This window comes from Triticum aestivum, chromosome 6B, assembly GCF_018294505.1.
Source record: "Triticum aestivum cultivar Chinese Spring chromosome 6B, IWGSC CS RefSeq v2.1, whole genome shotgun sequence".
Lineage (NCBI taxonomy): Eukaryota > Viridiplantae > Streptophyta > Magnoliopsida > Poales > Poaceae > Triticum > Triticum aestivum.
This window is the reverse complement of record NC_057810.1, coordinates 72183027-72204925: the sequence shown is the minus strand read 5'-3', so window position 1 is coordinate 72204925 and position 21899 is coordinate 72183027. Positions and strand designations below refer to the sequence as shown.

At 44.8% G+C, this 21899-nt stretch overlaps 1 pseudogene; it reads left to right on the top strand.

The window, feature by feature from the left end:
• The window catches only part of LOC123138840 (S-(+)-linalool synthase, chloroplastic-like), a 55924-nt pseudogene that overhangs the window by 12413 nt on the left and 21612 nt on the right, over positions 1-21899 (top strand).

Here is a 21899-nt window from a genome sequence, read left to right as displayed (position 1 = left end):
GGGTTCCCATAGCATTTTGGAAACTTTCCCAAAATCGAGAGGTGAAAAGACTTCCTCGATCCGAGTTAATTTCCAAAGGAACACCATGGAGGGACACTATTCGGGAGATGTATAAGTCTGCCAGCTGGCTAGCGGTTATACTCTCACGAACAGGTAAGAAATGGGCTACTTTGGAAAGACGATCGACAACGACGAAAATAGCATTATTCCCTCTCTTGGTCCTGGGAAAACCGGTAATGAAATCCATACCAATTTTATCCCATTTCCATTCAGGAATAGCTAAGGGTTGAAGGGTGCCAGCAGGCCGTTGATGCTCTGCTTTTACACGACGACAGACATCGCAATTAGCAATATACTGAGCAATTTCTCTCTTCATCCTAGTCCACCAGAACCTCTGGTGTAGGTCCTGATACATCTTAGTACTACCGGGATGAATGGTGAGAGGAGATTCATGAGCTTCCTTAAGGATCAATCGCCTCAGGTTGCGCACTTTGGGAACCACTAGTCGATCCCCGAAGTATACGACCCCTTGATCATTAATGGAGAAGCAATTCGCAATTCCTTTCTGAATGTTTCTCTTGATGCGGGAGATTCCCGGATCTACCTTCTGTGCTTTGATAATCTGATCCGTAAGGGTAGGTTTTGCCACCAAGGTGGAAAGAAAACCTTGAGGAACAATGTGAAGGTTAAGCTTCCGAAATTCCTCATGGAGAAGCGGTTGACTTTGTTGTAACATCAGGTTGTTACAATAGGATTTACGACTTAGCGCATCAGCCATGACGTTGGCTTTCCCTGGGGTGTAGGTTATTCCTAAGTCGAAGTCTGTGATCAACTCAACCCAACGTCTTTGCCGGAGATTCAGATCTGGTTGGGTGAAAATGTACTTCAGACTTTGGTGATCGTTGAAATTTTCGCAACGGTTACCGAGGAGGTAATGTCGCCAGGTCTTAAGTGCATAGACTACGGCTGCAAGCTCTAGATCATGAGTAGGATAATTCTCCTCATGTGGGTGCAATTGCCGTGAAGCGTAGGCAATTACGTGTCGATCTTGCATGAGAATGCAACCTAGTCCTTGTCGCGAGGCGTCGCAGTAGATAACAAAGTCCTTGGAGAAGTCTGGCGGTACCAGTACGGGAGCAGAAGTCAGGCGTCTTTTCAGTTCCTGAAAGCTGTGCTCACATTGTGGAGTCCATTCGAACTTCTTATCTTTCTTGAGGAGTTCGGTTAGAGGTTTAGCAACCTTGGAGAAGTTCTCGACAAAGCGACGACAATGGCTCGCTAAGCCCAGAAAACTCCGAACTTGCTTGACCGATTCAGGTGGAGTCCAATTAAGGACGGCTTGAACTCGCTCAGGGTTAACAGCAATACCTTTACCAGATATTACATGACCTAGATAGGTCACTTCTGACAACCAGAATTCACATTTAGAAAATTTGGCATAAAGGCGATGCTCTCGAAGTTTCTTCAACACTAGCCTTAGATGTTCGGCATGTTCTTCCTCATTCTTGGAGTAGATGAGTATATCATCGAGATAAACTACGACGAATTTATCCAAATACTCCATGAAGATTGAGTTCATTAATCGAGAAAAGGTGGCTGGAGCGTTGGTTAACCCGAAGGACATGACGGTGTACTCGTATTGGCCATAACGAGTAACAAAGGCCGTTTTAGGAATGTCCCCGTTTCTGATTTTGATTTGATGGTAGCCCAACCTCAAATCCATCTTGGAGAAGACTGAGGATCCAGCGAGCTGATCATACAGGTCGTTGATCCTGGGAAGCGGATATTTGTTCTTGATTGTGACCAAATTGACAGGTCGGTAATCTACAACCATCCGGTCCGTACCATCCTTCTTCTTGACGAATAGGACAGGGCAAGCCCACGGAGATGAACTAGGTCGGATGAAACCCTTTTTCAAGGACTCATCGAGTTGTTTCTTAAGCTCGGCTAGTTCTAGGGGTGCCATCTTATAGGGTCTTCTAGCAATCGGAACGGTTCCTGGAATGAGGTCTATTACGAACTCAACATCCCTGTCAGGTGGAACACCTGGCAATTCCTCTGGAAAGACATCCGGGAAGTCACGGACTACCGGAACGTCCTCAAGGTCTGGCAAAGGGCTGGCGTTAAGAGAAAATAACTGTCGCTTGGCTATTCGGGTCAAGACATTGACTATCTTCCCCGAAGGATGGGTGAGTTGAACAGTCCTAGAGAAGCAATCAATTTTGGCTTGATGAGCTGACATCCAGTCCATACCCAAAATGATATTAATATCTGAAGATTTAAGGGCTATCAACGATGCAAGGAAAACAAGTCTGTCGACTTGGATTTCATTTCCATGGCTTACTCTAGAAGTTTGCTATTTGGATCCCGGAGTTTGAATTACCATAGAGGTTGGCATATCACCGAATGCGACGTTATGCAAACGAGCATAATTTTCGGATATAAAAGAATGAGAGGCTCCTGTATCGAAAAGAACAGATGCCGGGTGGCAATTAACAAGAAGCGTACCGAGAACGACGTTGGGATCCTCTTGAGCTTCTTCGGCAGAGATACAGTTGACATGGCCACGTGAAGCGGTGGCCGGCTTGGCGTGGAACACTTTCACTGTCGGCTTTCCACGGCCAACAGCTTTAGCAGACTGGTTGGGTTTGGTCTGGGGACACTCACGCATATAGTGGCTAGATTCCCCACACTTGAAACACGTCACGGAACTGGTACGTGGAGGAGCATTGTTGGTTGGACCCCCATAGGGCTTGGCTGGTGCAGACTGTTGAACAGGGCGAGGCGCCTGGAAAGATGGCCTTGGTGTGAACCTGGGTGGCAGGGCGGTGTTGGGTACCCACACGCGGCGCTTCTGAGGACCAGCACCGGATGAGGAACCCATGTCACGGCCATGCTTGCGTGTTGCGTCATAGTCAGTCTGACCAGTTTCAGCACTGATGGCTTTGTTGACCAGTTTCTGAAAAGATGTGCACTCATGCAGACGGAGGTCACGACGAAGCTCAGGACTAAGGCCCTTACGGAACCTAGCTTGCTTCTTGGCATCAGTAGACACTTCCTCAGTTGCATATCGTGCGAGATTACCAAACTCCCTGCTGTAAGCATCCACAGAAAGTCGGCCCTGAGTGAAACTGCAAAATTCCTCACGTTTACGGTCCATGAGACCCTCCGGAATGTGATGTTCACGGAAAGCCTCACTGAATTCAGCCCAAGTAGTGACATGGCCCGCTGGGCGCATAGCTCCATAATTCTCCCACCATAGACTGGCGGGGCCTTCAAGATGATATGCAGCAAAGGTGACCTTGTCAGCCTCCGCTACCAGCGCGGAACGCAGTTTGTGAGAGGTACTGCGAAGCCAGTCATCAGCGTCGAGAGGCTCGACGGAGTGGTGGAACGTGGGTGGATGTAATTTGATAAAATCACTGAGTGACACCACATTAGTCCTCTGATGGTGTGCCGTGTTTTGTTCAATACGCTCCAACAAACGGTTGGTCTCCCGCTTGTTTCTCTCAGCTTCCATCATAACCTCGGCTAGGGAAGGAGGATGAGGCAGATTTGCATCCCTGACTTCACTGCCTTCGGCCTGCTCTTGGGGAGCAGGGTTAGTGCGCGTGTTGACCATCCTAGGTAAACAAGACAATGATTTAGTCAGGATGATAAAATTCCAACATAGGATACAAGATGTAAGGAATAACTCGGAATGCAAGATGATCATCCGTATGACATGGTAGATACAGAAACTGCTTCTTTTATTCCATCGTCATACACACCATACAGGATTTAGTACAAGACCAAACAAAGTACTATTACGGTGGAAAGAGGATTACATCTCATCGGAGGCATCCCAAGCTCCTATACATTATTTTTCTACACCTCCGGAAAGAGTACAAACTAGGTCATATCCCACGAGTCACGCGGGACAATAGACGACACAGCTAGTGCGAACTAGTGATACTACCACTAACTCAGACCGATCCGTAGTAGTCCTCGAAGAAGTCACCTCCATAGCCTGGAAGCTCAACATGATCATCCGGAAACAGACGATCTCGCGGAGCTTGTGGACCATGGGGCTAGGATGAGGTCTTGGACCAACAGACGGTGGCCTGCGGGGACCGCGAGGTGGGGTGATGCCTCCTACATCACGCCAACCCATCACGTCTGGCAGAGCAGATCTCACAGGATAGAGATCGCGCATATCTGAATATCCAGCTTGCACCGCCGGTGCAAACCGAGTCAAAGTAGCCTAGTGGTCAGCACGGGTATTGAAGAGCTCTAACCTCAAGGCCCGATTTTCACGGTCCTTATCCTCGAGCATCTCAGCAGTGGTGCGAGTCCGTGAATCCTCCTGGGTGGGGTCAGCATAGATAGCCTGGAGATACCCTTGTGCTCCCGGAAGTGATCCTGGCATATACCAGAAATCAGAGTCCCGAAATAGACCAGACCTGACTCGCATGATGGTCATCATAGAGTAGGCGGCATCCTGCACAGCCATCTCAATAGTAACCCCGAGTCCATAGGAGCAGTGAAGGGGCTCGGTGGATCCAAGATAAGATGGAAATATCCTGACAGTGCAGAGATACTGGCTTTGATTAAAGTCTCGGAATTGCTCTTCGACCGTGTACTCAGGATACCAGCGGTATCCAGCCTCAGTCATTACCCTGACCAACATGGCGGTATGACCGGGTACATCTAGGCATCGAGTCAGGCAAACCACTTGATTGAGGTCGCGAGTGGCCATCTGAAAGCACAATAATAATGCAAAGGCATTAGAATTTCTAGCAAAATTTCGGCAGCATAACAGCTATAAATGCTCAAGAAGGATTTTGAGACATTTGACAAAGGATTACATACACACTCAACATCATCATATCAAGTTCTAAGTCCATCCTAGCAACATAATGTGGTAATAGGATTGAACTAGGCTTGTATCCATCAAACCTATAAGGTACTACTGATTAGTAACACGTGATCCTGATAGAGAGAGTAGATCCTAATTCCTTAACCCCCGTTGGAAGAATAGACTGACTCGGATCAGAATGTCATTAGATAAAGGAGTAAAAAGAGCCTTACGTTCCAGCCCACAAACAATTCCCCTACATATAACTAAAGAATTTCTAGACTCAACATCGACCAGTTTGGCTTGGAGAACCTACAGGCAGTCCGGCTCTGATGCCAACGCTGTCAGGACCCCGATTCGATGTCACATCGATCTAGCCGGTAACACCTCATATCACTTTGCGGCCTCACGCACGGTATTCCACGGGTGTCGCCTTACCTTTGCCCGGGACCGTTTGCGCCTTTTGGCTCACGTATATGATAGTGTTGCTAGCATCCATATGATAAGGAGCCCGGGCAGACATGGCTAGTCATAAACCCAAAGTGGCACAGACTTACAGGGACAGGCATCCATGACCCAGCTCCGAACGTGTCGGTCATCAGCAAGTGGGTCCGGGCTGTAGCACTAGGCTAGCAGGACTCCGGTAAACCGGGCTGTAGCGGGCTAACAGGACTCCGGTACTCAATGCGTGACATTTCCCCGAAGGGACAGACACAGGAACGAAGAAGGACACATGCCGGCCAGCCTAAGTGTTCCAGAGCAGTAGCAAGCTACCATGGCTCAGCGGTAACACTAGGAGACATTTCCCGGTAAGAGAGGCTACTAAAGATAAACAACTACATAGTCAGATCCCACACATACCAAGCATTTCAATCATACCACAATATGCTCGATATGTGCAAATACAACGAAGCATCACAACATGACTCTACGACACAAGTACTTTATTTAAGGCTCAGGGAGCCATACATATCATACACAAAGGTACGGGTCTCACGACCCAACATTCAAGTCATACAGTCATACAAACCAGCAGCGGAAGTAACTTGTCTGAGTACAGACAACTAGTAAAATAAAAGAGGCTTGGAAAGCCTAGCTATACTACGTGGTCCTTCATAAGCTCAGGGTCACCACCTGGGCCTTTAGCCTACTCGTTGATGTCAATGTATACATAGAACCCATCAGAAGGGGTTGCAGCGTCTTTTGTAAAAAATGTAAATTATAGCAACATGAGTACAAAGGTACTCAGCAAGACTTACATCAGATCCTACATACATGCATATTATCAAGAAGGGTTGGTGGAGTTATTGCAGCAAGCCAGCTTTGACTCTTGGCTAGACTATCCTACGATACTTCAACTTGAAATGGTTTTGCGCACACGAGTCCACTACTCACCACTTCAATACACTACCGAGGATCCGCCTCCGTCTTCCTACGGAAGAGCCATCCTCGGCACTCACACTTGTCTTGAGGCTTTTAGCAGTTTCCATTTACTTGTCTATGAACTGTATAGGCAACCAAGTAGTCCTTTACCGCGGACGCGGCTATTCGAATAGATCATGTTAACCCTGCAGGGGTGTACTTCTTCATACACGCTCTCACCACTTACCGCCGTTTACACGACATGTACTCGGCAACCTTCAAGCGGAAGCCCAACGTGGGTGTCGGCCACGACCTACCTAACCACCTAAGCCTCCAGTCCAGGTTTATCGCCTATCCAGGTTCCATCCGCAGGGAGTCCGGCCGAGGTTTCCCATACGGCCCCGAACGATGTGAACAGGGTTCCCGAGATACCTAACGGGTATTCGGTACACCGTGCCACGTACCTACCGCATCACAGCCCACCCCTACGGTCAGCGCTATCCACGGCCTCCAGTAGGCTACAAACACCAGAAACTACTTGCAACTCCTGGACGGAGAACTAGGGTGAATAAGAAGCCGAGAGGGTCCATTGGTTTCGGGCCCAATGCATGGTAGTAGCTGATTCTTAAATCACACATACAGATCTCAGTGCTTAAGGTCGGCTTCAATGAAACAACCCACCATGTACTCCTACATGGCCTCTCATCGATACCTTTACCAAATCGTGTTCACCACACCACTCCCATTACCGACATAATCATTTCACTCTAGCCCATCACCCAGATGAACCAGACCTGACACGACTCTAAGCATAGCAGGCATAGCAAGGTAGGAACAACACATACATATGGCTCAACCAACTCCTACACATGCTAGTGGGTTTCATCTAGTTACTGTGGCAATGACAGGTCATGCAGAGGAAATGGGTTCAACTACCGTAGCACACAGCAGTTTGAAACGCGTTGTCTTAATGCAGTAAAAGAGAGAAGGAGCGAGAACATGGGATTGTATCGATATGATCAAATGGTTGGTTGCTTGCCTGATGGTTCGATGCATTGATACGGTTCTTCGTTAGGGTAATCACGGTACTCCTCGGAGGCAGAACCTGTCGCAAAGGACACCGATACACAACCATCACCAAACAATGTGCAACAATATGATGCATGCATGAAACATGGCAATATGAGTGTGTTGGGCTAATGCAACTAAAACCAGAAGGGTTTGAACCAATTTGAATCAAAGATTCAAATTTCAAACTCAAACATGGCCTTTTAAAGTGCTTTTCCTTGTTCTTCATTAAACATCAAGTTAACTTGTTTAGTCATGCATGAAAATAGTACAGATGGATAGATTGGATTTTTCTGATCATTTTTCATATATAATTTGTCTGATTTGGAGTTACAGAATAAAAGTTATGAATTTTTGAAGTTTAAATAATATTCTGGAATTTCCTGATTTAAATTAAATCCAGAAATATATATATTGCGCCAGCATGACGTCAGCATGACGTCAGTGGTCAACTGCGGCTGGCTGGGGTCAAACCTGACGTGTGGGGTCCACACGTCAGTGACAGGGGGGTTAAACAGGGTTAGTTTAATCCTAATTAGGAATTAGTGGCGCTGGGGCCCACTGGTCAGTGTCAGGGGGTTAGTTAGTTTAACTAATTCGGTTAGTGCTAATCCTAATTAACTAACAGGGCTGGGCCCACCTGTCATGGACACAGGGGGGTCCTGCCGTGGTCAAGGTGGGTCAAACCCACCGGCGACATGACGCCGGTGAGGCCCGAGACGGCGGCGCGATACGGAAACGCGCTACAGGGCACGGGCGAGGCCGTGCTTGGGCTCGTTGGAGAGCCCTTGCTCCCGCGCGTCGAACGGTGGTGGTGGCCGTGCCTGAGGTAGCTGGTACCGATGACGGCGAGCTCGTGAGCGGCGGCCGGAGTTCGGGTGCGGTCGGGATCGGCGTTGCTGCTCGCAGGCGAGGGAGCTGAGGCGCTGGAGGGGCTCTACGGGTCCTTACGGACTTGTTGGACTCGCCGGGGTGACCAAATGGTCACCGGAGCTGCGTCGATGGCGAGCTCGGCGACGGCGGAGGTTCGGTCGTGGTGGGAAACGGGGTTACGGTGCGGGAACGAGGGGAAAAGAGGGGGAAACGGTGGCGGAGCTCACCGCGGTTGCAGTGGGCGTCGAAGCGGGCTCGGGGACGCGCTGGAGACGGCGAATCGACGGCGATGGTGGTCGGAGCCCGAGGAGGAAGACGATGGCGCGGAGGCGATGCAGAGCTTCCCGAGGGGCTTGGCTTGGTGGGGAGGAAGAGGGGGTCGCGGCGGAGCTCCTGAGCTCAGCGGAGGGGCGAGGGGTGGCCGGTGACGGCTGCTATGGCGAACGGCGGCGATGGTGGTGTTCGGCCGTGAGAGAGAGAGCGAGGGAGAGGAGGGGAAGAACCGAGGGAGAGTGAGAGAGAACGGGGGAGGGCGTGGCGACGTTCCAGGCCATCCAGACGAGGAGGGGAGGGGCAGGCAGGCATGCGAGCAGGTGGCGTGGCGCGGTGGCGCGCGCGCGCGCTGGCCACACTCACCTCCCTCTGTCGAGGACGAAGACGACAGAGGAGGGAGGCGGGCTGGGCCGCCTGCTGGCTGGGCCGGCCAGCTGGATGGGCTGCACAGGGAGGAGCCCAGGTAAGGTTCTCCCTTTTATTTATTTCTGTTTTCTAATTTCTGACATTTGTTTTGGTTTAAATAAAATATTAAATCATTTTATTTCCTTATGCCAATTTTTGCAGGAGCTAGATATATTATTCCAGAGCTCCTTTATAAATGGCATAATATTTGGACATATATTAATATATATAACTAATATATTTCCAAAGCAAATATTTATGCATTAATTCCAAATGCCCAAAATAAATACCTATGAGCTCTTAGAAATATTGGTTTGATTTTTATCTCTGTCCAATATTTTCAGAGAGCAACATGAGCATTTTCTTGGACCCTTTTGGAGAAATTTTTATTTGGGTCATTTTCAAAAATGATTCTGAGGGTTTCACAAATCCCCATTTCAAATTAAATGGAATTTTAAACATGATGCACACACTCTGATGCATGACTAGCTAGGGTGTGACACGATCTTGATGTTCTCCTGTCCCAGGGCTTCGCCTAAGCACCGCTACAATATGATCGAGGTGTAATATCGTGGAGGGGGGCACCGCACATGGCTAAGGAACGATCAATGATCAACTTGTGTGTTCTAGGGTGCCCCCCTACCCCCGTATATAAAGGAGGGAAGGAGGAGGTGGCCGGCCCTAAGGGGGGCGCGCCATGAGGAGGGGGAAACCTACTTCGGAACATCAAAATACATAAACTCATAATATAATTGTCATCGAAACCTTAAGCGTGCGGACCCTACGGTTCGAGAACGATGTAGACATGACTGAGACACATCTCTGGTCAATAACCAATAGCGGGACCTGGATGCCCATATTGGTTCCTACATATTCTACGAAGATCTTTATCGGTCAAACGGCATAACAACATACGTTGTTCCCTTTGTCATCGGTATGTTACTTGTCCGAGATTCGATCGTCGGTATCCAATACCTAGTTCATCTCGTTACCGACAAGTCTCTTTACTCGTTCTGTAATACTTCATCTCATAACTAACTCATTAGTTACATGCTTGCAAGGCTTAGGTGATGAGCATTACCGAGAGGGCCCAGAGATACCTCTCCGACAATCGGAGTGACAAAACCTAATCTCGAATTATGCTAACTCAACATGTACCTTCGGAGACACCTGTAGTACTCCTTTATAATCACCCAGTTACGTTGTGACGTTTGGTAGTACCCAAAGTGTTCCTCCGGTAAACGGGAGTTACACAATTCTCATAGTTACAGGAACATGTATAAGTCATGAAGGAAGCAATAGCAGAATACTAAACGATCAAGTGCTAAGCTAACGGGATGGGTCATGTCAATCACCTCATTCTCCTAATGATGTGATCCCATTAATCAAATGACAACACATGTCTATGGTTAGGAAACATAACCATCTTTGGTTAACGAGCTAGTTAAGTAGAGGCATACTAGTGACTATATGTTTGTCTATGTATTCACACATGTATCATGTTTCCGGTTAATACAATTCTAGCATGAATAATAAACATTTATCATGATATGAGGAAATAAATAATAACTTTATTATTGCCTCTAGGGCATATTTCCTTCAGTCTCCCACTTGCACTAGAGTCAATAATCTAGATTACATAGTAATGATTCTAACACCCATGGAGTCTTGGTGCTGATCATGTCTTGCTCGTGAGAGAGGCTTAGTCAACGGGTCTGCAACATTCAGATCCGTATGTATCTTGCAAATCTCTATGTCTCCCACTTGGACTTGGTCCCGAATGGAATTGAAGCGTCTCTTGATGTGCTTGGTCCTCTTGGGAAATCTGGATTCCTTTGCCAAGGCAATTGCACCAGTATTGTCACAGAAGATCTTCATTGGTCCCGATGCACTAGGTATGACACCTAGATCGGAAATGAACTCCTTCATCCAGACTCCTTCATTTGCTGCTTCAGAAGCAGCTATGTACTCCGCTTCACATGTAGATCCCGCCACGACGCTTTGTTTAGAACTGCACCAACTTACAGCCCCACCGTTTAATAAAAACACGTATCCGGTCTGCGATTTAGAATCGTCCGGATCAGTGTCAAAGCTTGCATCGACGTAACCATTTACGACTAGCTCTTTGTCACCTCCATATACGAGAAACATATCCTTAGTCCTTTTCAGGTATTTCAGGATGTTCTTGACCGCTGTCCAGTGATCCACTCCTGGATTACTTTGGTACCTACCTGCCAAGCTTATTGCTAAGCATACGTCAGGTCTGGTACACGGCATTGCATACATGATAGAGCCTATGGCTGAAGCATAGGGAACATCTTTCATTTTCTCTCTATCTTCTGGTGTGGTCGGGCATTGAGTTTGACTCAACTTCACACCTTGTAGCACAGACAAGAATCCTTTCTTTGCCTGATCCATTTTGAACTTTTTCAAAATTTTGTCAAGGTATGTGCTTTGTGAAAGTCCTATTAAGCGTCTTGATCTATCTCTATAGATCTTGATGCCCAATATGTAAGCAGCTTCACCGAGGTCTTTCATTGAAAAACTTTTATTCAAGTATCCCTTTATGCTATCCAGAAATTCTATATCATTTCCAATTAATAATATGTCATCAACATATAAAACTAGAAATGCTACAGAGCTCCCACTCACTTTCTTGTAAATACAGGCTTCTCCAAAAGTCTGTATAAAACCATATGCTTTGATCACACTATCAAAACGTTTATTCCAACTCCGAGATGCTTGCACCAGTCCATAAATGGAACGTTGGAGCTTGCACACTTTTGGATCAACAAAACCTTCAGGTTGCATCATATACAACTCTTCTTCTAGAAATCCATTCAAGAATGCAGTCTTGACATCCATTTGCCAAATTTCATAATCATGAAATGCAGCAATAGCCAACATGATTCGGACAGACTTAAGCATCGCTAAGGGTGAGAAAGTCTCATCGTAGTCAACCCCTTGAACTTGTCGAAAACCTTTTGCAACAAGTCGAGCTTTGTAGACAGTAACATTACCATCAGCGTTAGTCTTCTTCTTAAAGATTCATTTATTCTCAATGGCTTGCCGATCATTGGGCAAGTCAACCAAAGTCCATACTTTGTTTTCATACATGGATCCTATCTCAGATTTCATGGCCTCTAGCCATTTTGCGGAATCTGGGCTCATCATCGCTTCCTCATAGTTCGTAGGTTCATCATGGTCTAGTAACATGACTTCCAGAATAGGATTTCCGTACCACTCTGGTGCGGATCTTACTCTGGTAGACCTACGAGGTTCAGTAGAAACTTGATCTGAAGTTTCATGATCTATATCATTAGCTTCCTCACTAATTGGTGTAGTTGTCACAGGAACCGGTTCTTGTGATGAACTATTTTCCAACAAGGGAGTAGATACAGTTATCTCATCAAGTTCTACTTTCCTCCCACTCACTTCTTTCGAGAGAAACTCCTTCTCTAGAAAGGATCCGAATTTAGCAACGAAAATCTTGCCTTCAGATCTCTGATAGAAGGTGTACCCAATAGTCTCCTTTGGGTATCCTATGAAGACACATTTCTCCGATTTGGGTTCGAGCTTATCTGGTTGAAGTTTCTTCACATAAGCATCGGAGCCCCAAACTTTGAGAAACGACAACTTCGGTTTCTTGCCAAACCACAGTTCATAAGGCGTCGTCTCAACGGATTTTGATGGTGCCCTATTTAACGTGAATGCGGCCGTCTCTAAAGCATAACCCCAAAACGATAGCGGTAAATCGGTAAGAGACATCATAGATCGCACCATATCAAGTAAAGTACGATTACGACGTTCGGACACACCATTTCGCTGTGGTGTTCCAGGTGGCGTGAGTTGCGAAACTATTCCACATTGTTTCAAATGTAAACCAAACTCGTAACTCAAATATTCTCCTCCATGATCAGATCGTAGAAACTTTATTTTCTTGTTACGATGATTTTCTACTTCACTCTGAAATTCTTTGAACTTTTCAAATGTTTCAGACTTGTGCTTCATCAAGTAGATATACCCATATCTGCTCAAATCATCTGTGAAGGTGAGAAAATAACGATATTCGCCACGAGCCTCAACATTCATCGGACCACATACATCTGTATGTATGATTTCCAATAAATCTGTTGCTCTCTCCATAGATCCGGAGAACGGTGTTTTGGTCATCTTGCCCATGAGGCATGGTTCGCAAGTACCAAGTGATTCATAATCAAGTGATTCCAGAAGTCCATCAGTATGGAGTTTCTTCATGCGTTTTACACTGATATGACCTAAACGGTAGTGCCACAAATATGTTGCACTATCATTATCAACTCTGCATCTTTTGGCTTCAACATTATGAATATGTGTATCACTACTATCGAGATTCAATAAAAATAGACCACTCTTCAAGGGTGCATGACCATAAAAGATATTACTCATATAAATAGAACAACAATTATTCTCTGATTTAAATGAATAACCGTCTCGCATCAAACAAGATCCAGATATAATGTTCATGCTCAACGCAGGCACCAAATAACAATTATTCAGGTCTAAAACTAATCCCGATGGTAGATGTAGAGGTAGCGTGCCGACCGCGATCACATCGACTTTGGACCATTTCCCACGTGCATCATCACCTCGTCCTTAGCTAATCTTCGCTTAATCCGTAGTCCCTGTTTCGAGTTGCAAATGTTAGCAACAGAACCAGTATCAAATACCCAGGTGCTACTGCGAGCATTAGTAAGGTACACATCAATAACATGTATATCACATATACCTTTGTTCACTTTGCCATCCTTCTTATCCGCCAAATACTTGGGGCAGTTCCGCTTCCAGTGTCCAGTCTGCTTGCAGTAGAAGCACTCAGTTTCAGGCTTAGGTCCAGACTTGGGTTTCTTCTCTTGAGCAGCAACTTGTTTGCCGTTCTTTTTGAAGTTCCCCTTCTTCTTCCCTTTGCCCCTTTTCTTGAAACCAGTGGTCTTGTTGACCATCAACACTTGATGCTCCTTTTTGATTTTACCTCCGCGGCTTTCAGCATTGCGAAGAGCTCGGGAATAGTCTTGTTCATCCCTTGCATATTATAGTTCATCACAAAGCTCTTGTAGCTTGGTGGCAGTGATTGGAGAATTCTGTCAATGACGCTATCATCCGGAAGATTAACTCCCAGTTGAATCAAGTGATTATTATACCCAGACATTTTGAGTATATGCTCACTGACAGAACTGTTCTCCTCCATCTTGCAGCTGTAGAACTTATTGGAGACCTCATATCTCTCAATCCGGGCATTTGCTTGAAATATTAACTTCAACTCCTGGAACATCTCATATGCCCCATGACGTTCAAAACGTCGTTGAAGACCCGGTTCTAAGCCGTAAAGCATGGCACACTGAACTATAGAGTAGTCATCAGCTTTGCTCTGCCAGACGTTCTTAACATCCTCAGTTGCATCAGCAGCAGGCCTGGCACCCAGCGGTGCTTCCAGGACGTAACTCTTCTGTGCAGCAATGAGGATAATCCTCAGGTTACGGACCCAGTCCGTGTAATTGCTACCATCATCTTTCAACTTTGCTTTCTCAAGGAACGCATTAAAATTCAACGGAACAACAGCACGAGCCATCTATCTACAAACAAAAATAGACAAGCAAAATACTATCAGGTACTAAGTTCATGATAAATTTAAGTTCAATTAATCATATTACTAAAGAACTCCCACTTAGACAGACATTTCTCTAGTCATCTAAGTGATTACGTGATCCAAATCAACTAAACCATGTCCTATCATCACGTGAGATGGAGTAGTTTCAATGGTGAACATCTCTATGTTGATCATATCTACTATATGATTCACGCTCGACCTTTCGTTCTCCGTGTTCCGAGGCCATATCTGTATATGCTAGGCTCGTCAAGTATAACCTGAGTATTCCGCGTGTGCAACTGTTTTGCACCCGTTGTATTTGAACGTAGAGCCTATCACACCCGATCATCACGTGGTGTCTCAGCACGAACTTTCGCAACGGTGCATACTCAGGGAGAACACTTCTTGATAATTAGTGAGAGATCATCTTAAAATGCTACCGTCAATCAAAGCAAGATAAGATGCATAAAGGATAAACATCACATGCAATCAATATAAGTGATATGATATGGCCATCATCATCTTGTGCTTGTGATCTCCATCTTCGAAGCACCGTCGTGATCACCATCGTCACCGGCGCGACACCTTGATCTCCATCGTAGCATCGTTGTCGTTACGCCATCTATTGCTTCTACGACTATCGCTACCGCTTAGTGATAAAGTAAAGCAATTATAGGGCGTTTGCATTTCATACAATAAAGCGACAACCATATGGCTCCTGCCAGTTGCCGATAACTTCGGTTACAAAACATGATCATCTCATACAATAAAATATAGCATCATGTCTTGGCCATATCACATCACAACATGCCCTGCAAAAACAAGTTAGACGTTCTCTACTTTGTTGTTGCAAATTTTACGTGGCTTCTACGGGCTTAAGCAAGAACCAATCTCACCTACGCATCAAAACCACAACGATAGTTTGTCAAGTTGATGCTGTTTTAACCTTCGCAAGGACCGGGCGTAGCCACACTCGGTTCAACTAAAGTTGGAGAAACAGACACCCGCTAGTCACCTGTGTGCAAAGCACGGCGGTAAAACCAGTCTCGCGTAAGCGTACACGTAATGTCGGTCCGGGCCGCTTCATCCAACAATACCGCTGAACCAAAGTATGACATGCTGGTAAGCAGTATGACTTATATCACCCACAACTCACTTGTGTTCTACTCGTGCAAATAACATCAAACCATAAAAACCTAGGCTCGGATACCACTGTTGGGGAACATAGTAATTTCAAAAAATTTCCTACGCACACGCAAGATCATGGTGATGATATAGCAACGAGGGGAGAGTGTTGTCTACGTACCCTCGTAGACCGAAACGGAAGCGTTGACGCAACGTAGAGGAAGTAGTCGTACGTCCTCCCGGTCCGACCGATCCAAACACCGTTACTCCGGCACCTTCGAGTTCTTGACACGCGTACAGCTCGATGACGCACCCTCGATCTCCAATCCAGTAGAGGCTCCAAGGGGGAGTTCCGTCAGCACGACGGCGTGGTGACGATCTTGATGTTCTCCTGTCCCAGGGCTTCGCCTAAGCACCGCTACAATATGATCGAGGTGTAATATCGTGGAGGGGGGCACCGCACACGGCTAAGGAACGATCAATGATCAACTTGTGTGTTCTAGGGTGCCCCCCTACCCCCGTATATAAAGGAGGGAGGGAGGAGGTGGCCGGCCCTAAGGGGGGCACGCCATGAGGAGGGGGAAACCTACTCCAAGTAGGTTTCCCTCTCTTTTCCTTATCTTATTTGGAGGGGGAAGGAAAGAGTACTAGTATTAGGAAGTAGTACTAGTAGTAGTAATAGGAAGAGGGGGAAGGAGAAAGGAAAGGGGGGGCCGGCCCCCCTCCCCAATTCGGATTGGGCTTGGGGGGGCACGCCCCCCTCCCTTGCTCCTTCTCCCTTCCTCCTACATGGGCCCAATAAGGCCCATATACCTCCCGGGGGGTTCCGGTAACCTCCCGGAGCTCCAAACTTCTCCGGAACCTTTCCGGTGTCCAAATATATCCGTCCAATATATCAATCTTTATGTCTCGACCATTTCGAGACTCCTCGTCATGTCCGTGATCATATCCGGGACTCCGAACAAACTTCGGTACATCAAAATACATAAACTCATAATATAATTGTCATCGAAACCTTAAGCGTGCGGACCCTACGGTTCGAGAACGATGTAGACATGACTGAGACACATCTCTGGTCAATAACCAATAGCGGGACCTGGATGCCCATATTGGTTCCTACATATTCTACGAAGATCTTTATCGGTCAAATGGCATAACAACATACGTTGTTCCCTTTGTCATCGGTATGTTACTTGTCCGAGATTCGATCGTCGGTATCCAATACCTAGTTCAATCTCGTTACCGACAAGTCTCTTTACTCGTTCTGTAATACTTCATCTCATAACTAACTCATTAGTTACATGCTTGCAAGGCTTAGGGGATGAGCATTACCGAGAGGGCCCAGAGATACCTCTCCGACAATCGGAGTGACAAAACCTAATCTCGAATTATGCTAACTCAACATGTACCTTCGGAGACACCTGTAGTACTCCTTTATAATCACCCAGTTACGTTGTGACGTTTGGTAGTACCCAAAGTGTTCCTCCGGTAAACGGGAGTTACACAATTCTCATAGTTACAGGAACATGTATAAGTCATGAAGGAAGCAATAGCAGAATACTAAACGATCAAGTGCTAAGCTAACGGGATGGGTCATGTCAATCACCTCATTCTCCTAATGATGTGATCCCATTAATCAAATGACAACACATGTCTATGGTTAGGAAACATAACCATCTTTGATTAATGAGCTAGTCAAGTAGAGGCATACTAGTGACTATATGTTTGTCTATGTATTCACACATGTATCATGTTTCCGGTTAATACAATTCTAGCATGAATAATAAACATTTATCATGATATGAGGAAATAAATAATAACTTTATTATTGCCTCTAGGGCATATTTCCTTCAGCCGGCGCTACTAATAAGGCGCTACAACTAACTTATAGCAGTAGCGGGGGTGCCACCCGCGCTACAGCTAACGTATAGCAGTAGCGTGGGTAAAAACCCGCGTTACTACTAATCTGTAATCTCTAATTTTTTTTTTTAATTTTTTCAAAAAAAAAAATTCTGATTTTTTTCCCTAATTTTCAAATTTCTGAATTATTTTAACCTGAAATCTCTAATCACCCCTCATCGCTGCTCAATTTAATCTCTAATCACCCCTCATCATTCCAAATCATCTAACTTCCCGAACGGTCACCCATCCTCTCACTACTCCAGCCTGAGCACGCTTAACTTTTGGGTTCTATTCTCCCTCGTTTCCAAGTCTGCACTTGTTGTTTTCCTGACAATAGTAAGATGTCAATCCTATTAACCTCAGGAATTTAGCTTGAGCATGAAGTCACACATTTAATTGTTTGAGTTTGAAACTATTGTTCTAAAAAATTAGTAACACTAATATTTCTTGAATAATTAGTTTGACCACAGTTTGACCAGATTTGACCACAGTTTGACCAGATTCGACCAAAATTCAAAATAAAAACAAAAATAATTATTTAGTAACACTAATATTCTTGAATAATTAGTTTGACCATAGTTTGACCAGATTTAACAAAAATTTAAAAAAAAATTGATTTTTTTTGAATTTTTTTGCCTCCAGATCTTAAAAGCCCCGTAACTTTTTTCTGTTAGGTTTTCAAGGATTTTAAAATGTTTAACGGGGTTCCCCCAATTAAATTTGGATGTAACTTTTTGAGTAGATGATTTTTCATATAAAAAACTTTTTCATCCGAGTTCGTATGCAAAAGTTATGGCCATTTTACAAATTTCCAGAGAGATTTTGCAAATAAAGTCGAAATTCATATTTGTAAATTTTCCCAACAACTAGACCACATATCACATGGGAAACTTATTTTCTTTTATTTTTTTGACATTTTTATCATTTTCTTTTATTTTTTTTAAAACTGAAAAGGCGGTCCACAAGGGGGGGGGGGTAGTGGGGGGTAGACTTTGAAAATTTTGCAAATAGGCCATACCCCGTGCTACTACTATGGAGACGATTAGTAGTAGCGAGAGGTAAAAACCCGCGCTACTACTACCAACTTAGTAGTAGCGCGGGTTTATAACCATCGCTACTACTATGGCATGGTCCAGGGGCCACTTAGTAGTAGCGAGGGTTAAAAACCCGCGCTACTGCTATCAACTTAGTAGTAGCGAGGGTTAAAAACACGCGCTACTACTATGGCATGTCCCGGGGGGCACGGTAGAGACCGCTTAGTAGTAGCGAGGGTTATAAACCCACGCTGCTGCTATCAACTTAGTAGTAGCAAGGTTTTAAAACCTGCGCTGCTAGTAATTAGCAGTAGCGAGGGTTTTTAACCCTCGCTGCTGCTAAGATTCTGTGTATAGGCTTTTCCCTAGTAGTGTATATGGAAATTCTTTTTCACACACATGGTGGATGGATCTAGGATTGACTCAAGAAATACCAGCGGCAAGGGACCAAGTTCTTAAATGGTACAAGTGGCCCATGACCGTCCTCGAGGGTTTATCCTTCTCTAGATATCGGATTGAGATCACAAATATCATATCTATGGTCTATATTGTGGATGACATCTTTGATCTTGTTGCCACACAAGAGGAGCTTTCCCTCTTTAACGAGGCGATCAAAATGTGAGCATTGTTGTTTCCAGAATATATAAGGTTAATATGATTAGGGAGGCAATATAGTCTCCTTTTTTGTAAGGAAATGATGTATTAAATATGTCCAATCACATATTCAAACTTCTTTAATTTTGACATATAATATAAGCATATGTTTTAATATTGGTTTGAAATAAACATTGTGTCTTCATGAGAAATATTTTTAAAATATTGATAGTTTTCTTATTATTTATTGTATATTCAAACAAAAAGAAAAAATACTTCATATTAGAGATTGCTTATGTCCAAAATGGCATCTAGTTTGCTAATGGAATAAAAACTCAAGAATTACTTAAGCTTAAGACCTTACACATGATATAAAAATATTGTTTTTATCGAAGTTTCACACAAAAATTGCACATTATTGGCAGGTGGGATCGCATCTATTGATTCACTCCCGAGCTACATGATATCATGTTACAAGGCTCTTTACACTGTCACAAGTAGTATCTCTGATATTGTTAGAAAAGAACATGGATTGAGCCCTATCAATCATCTCAAGAAAGCGGTATGTCTACTGACGTGGTTCTTCATTTCTCTTTCATTTGATTTTTCCTAAGCAACTAAATAGAACAACAGTACCACCTCAAATATTTATGTCTACTATATATACACTCCTGAGTAATCTCTTCTACGTAAGGTTCTATGATGTTCCTATCTTCCGTCCATCATCTACATCCTCACACCACCTCCTCCATTCCCTGTTTTACTGATTTTCCGAACCGAATTGCCTTGAATCGTCTCAACTATCCCACGTTTTATTGGCGTATCATATAAGGACACATGGTTTTCTTTGTTAAGCCAATAAGTAATAAGTACCGATACAGTTATCAGCTAAAGTTATGTTTTGTATGTAATCGCACTAACACTAAAATGGCATGTAAATCACGCTGATTACATACAAAATATATGTGCCCATGTTACGTGCAATTACCTAGTAGTAGTTACAAAAATATTAGAAAATAAAATTACAGTGGAAGAATTAATCTTACTTGCCTGCCTTTTTTCTTACAGTGGGCAACTTTCCTTGATGGATTCATGATCGAGAGAAAATGGTTATCTAATAATCAGATCCCTACAACCGAGGACTATCTAAGAAACGGGATTGTCACTTCAGGAGCTCCACTTGTATTCATGCATCTTTTCTTCATGTTGGGGCATGAATTACACAAGGGCAACAATGACGACATCCATCGGGTCATCTCGTGCCCTGCAAAGATCATGAGGATCTGGGACGACATGGGCAGTGCAAAGGTCAGAACACACCAAGAACTTTATCACATAAGAATATAGGATTAGCACTGACAATCCACTAGTAGAAAAGGGGGCAATGGTCCAGGCCGGGCCAGCCCATTAGTCCCGGTTCAATCCAGAACCGGGACCAATGGTGGCATTGGACCCGGTTCGTGAGCCACGGGGGCCGACCGGGCCACGTGGGCCATTAGTCCCAGTTCGACTGGACCTATTGGTCCCGGTTGGTGGGACGAACCGGGACCAATGGGCCTCGCTCCTGGCCCACCACCATTGGTCCCGGTTGGTGGCTTGAACCGGTACCAAAGGCTGCCCTTTAGTCCCGGTTCTGGCCACGAATCGGGACCAATTAGTTGCCTATATATACCCCTCGCCTGCGAGCAGAGCACTCCCACTGCCCTATTTTTCGTGGCCGGCAAGGGAAGAGCTTTGTGGTGCTCTAGCTCACCTCCTACGCACACGAGGTGTTCGATGGAATGCCCGAACCACACTACTTAAGCTTTCTCCTCTCCAAGCTCAACCTCCAAGCTCCATTTTCCTCAATATTTGTCTAGGTTTAGCGGTCCGTCATGTCCCGTCCCCGTATTCACCGCCGTCGATCGCCCGCGCCGATCTCGTCCCCGGCACCACCGTGGTGAGCCTCTTGTTCTTATCTTCTTTCTGAAAGGAAAAAAAACTTACTTGTATGTTTATATAGATACTTGTATAATTTTCTTACTTTTATTATTGCATCTTATATAGTGCGATGGTTTTGGTATCCACCCCCGTCGGCCCTCGTCCCGTCTATGATTCGGATGTGGTATATATTATATTTTCATAACTATTGGTTCATTTATTGTTTATGACAATTATGCCGACCAACGTGACATAGATTTTATTTATCTAGGAGGTTGTTGAACCAGAAATTCCAACCGACCCTATTGTCGAGAGGTTAAATTTAGTTGAAGAAGAAAACAATTTGTTGAAGGAAAAAATTAGAAAATTTGAGGAGGAGAAGATGATATTGGAGTTGCATGTTGTGGATGTGGTCGATGATCACAAGATCAAGATGGATGCAATGCCCTTGAAGATTAGAAAGATTAGAAAATATGTCATTCATACCGAGGCTTGGTATCATTATGCCATTGGATCAGTTGTTACATTGGTTGCGATTATGATCGCATCTGTTTTCGCATTGAAATGTTTTACATAGTTTTAGTGTATGGTTTAATTAATTTAGATGCTCTGCAGAGCTTTATGTTGTTACATGAGAACTATGAATGTACTTTGGTTTTAATGTGATGATGAACTTCTGTTAATTTGGTCACTTAATTATCTATTCATGATGTTCTGTAATGATTTTTGACACACTTAATTATATATAATGCACGCAAATGAACCGGCAATGGATGTATGGTTCAAGACACACCTCCGAATACATTAAGGGCGTGCATGATTTTCTTGAAGTGGCTGAGGCAAACAAGCAGAATGGTTTTATGTGTTTTCCATGCCCTAT